The sequence below is a fragment of the Palaemon carinicauda genome, chromosome 27 (assembly GCF_036898095.1).
Source record: "Palaemon carinicauda isolate YSFRI2023 chromosome 27, ASM3689809v2, whole genome shotgun sequence".
Classification (NCBI taxonomy): domain Eukaryota; kingdom Metazoa; phylum Arthropoda; class Malacostraca; order Decapoda; family Palaemonidae; genus Palaemon; species Palaemon carinicauda.
Genome location: NC_090751.1, coordinates 10,835,867 through 10,837,965, shown reverse-complemented (window position 1 = coordinate 10,837,965; position 2,099 = coordinate 10,835,867).

The window sequence follows — 2,099 nt, the reverse complement described above, 5'->3', positions numbered from 1 at the left end:
CAATCTAAAAACAGTATTCTTCACATCTCCCCTAAAAAATTTAGCAGGACCAGTATCAAAAGGGAGAGGGAACTTAACCCTTTACACAGACACAGCAGCTTTATTTGCTTGGTAATTCTATCGCCTGTTCAATAATTTTGCAAAGGTGGAGAATAAGACCTCTTATCCAGCAAGGGGAGTTCGATGGTCAAGCGCTCGCTAATCCCAGCCCTCGGCCAATTTCGCAGGAGTGGGGGTGGCCAGGGAAAAATGTTGCCGAACCAAGAACATAAAGAACATAAAGAATACTAAGAACATAACGACGTACATGAAGAGCTTTCATAGCGATTAATTCCCATTACAGAGATGTATTTCTGTAATAAATTTGCTTAATGGCCGATAACCGAGTATCGAATGAGGGGGGAAATGAGTATATTATTACAAGGACTAGTTCTGAAGAACAGAAAATAATAGGACCACAAGGTTTTAAGAAAACGAAACGAATGACTGAATCACTTTATGAATAGGAAGAAACATTGGGTTTCTTAAGTGAAGGCCGTTGGGAAGGGATACTTCAATCAAAACCATCATCTAGCTGAGCCCTAAAAATAGAGTAGACCGAAAAGACTTACTGTGGGGATAGGGAACCACGCTTCCCAAGAAAGGGAGTGTTATATAAACTAAAACGTTCATGTGTATGGGGAAATGAAACATCCAACCATTGAAAATAAATCATAGGTGATATTGGTTAAAACAATAAATAAAAATTAAATGAAATAGAAACAAAACACCCTAAAAGACCGACCTAAACTAACTAAGACATTGACAATGTATAATACAATAACCAATTTTCACTCTTAAAGGATTTGAAGTCAGCTTTGAAGATATTCTCGAAAATAATTCAGAATATAATGGATCTAACAATGTAAATATTGCACTCTTATATGCAAGATATTTTAGGAATACGAAGATTTACTTAATAATACATAATGATCATTCATATTTTGGTGAGGAGGGACATGGGTGGAGTGGAACTGGGGGAAGAATATGCAAGTAATAGAAATTAATGGAGAAAGTTGAATAGAGCAGCCGACCACGCTATACAGTGGAACTAATAACCTTGATAAAAGTTGATCATTAATAATTTGAAATGAAAGTTCTCTTTAATTAAGCTTTGTGCAATTTGCAAAGACATTTGATGTCTTTCAAACAGCCTTTAATAATATAATCAAGATCAACCAAATAAATTTAATGGTTGGTTGACGGATATGTTTATGCGATAATTTCGACATCATGATAGATTTGCATGAAGGAATATCTAAGCAATTTGTATTAAGATTTTTTCCATCTACAATATACATTATCAATCAATCTCCCCTATATAATAAAGAGCAATTATCTGACACTATATATATATATATATATATATATATTATATATATATATATTATATATATACAAATATATATATATATATATACATATATATACTGTATACACACACACACACACACACATATATATATATATATATATACATACTGTACATATATGTTTCCAGTCACGCTGAGCTCTCTCAGTCCCTCGGGAAAGGGGGAGGATGAGTAGTCATACCCTGGTGAGAGGCGTTGCATGTGCGTCAGTTTTAACAGGTCACGTTCACTAGTAGACAATAATAATGATGGAGAAAATCACCTTGAACGTACAGGCAATTTAGGATAAACACAGCGATAAATAAAATCAGCAAACAAAATCATCTGCAGTTTATTTTTCGCCCACAACATTCGGGTTTATTTTTCGCCCACAACATTCGGTGGCAAAATGGCTCAGATGTATATTCTCTCTCTCTCTCTCTCTCTCTCTCTCTCTCTCTCTCTCTCTCTCTCTCAGATATCATTAGTGTCAGGGACAATTCGTAAACAAAAAGCCCATGATTCTCAGCCAATCTAGTTTCCCGAATAAAGAGGCTGGCTATAACGCCCACGATATTTCCACAGCTTTGTCGAGCAATTTTTACTGTACCTCATAAAAGGAATTAACGTGACGGTAATCAATATACGTTTGTTATTATCGAATAAAGTTTATTTATAAAATTTAACATCTAATTAAAAGATAAATGT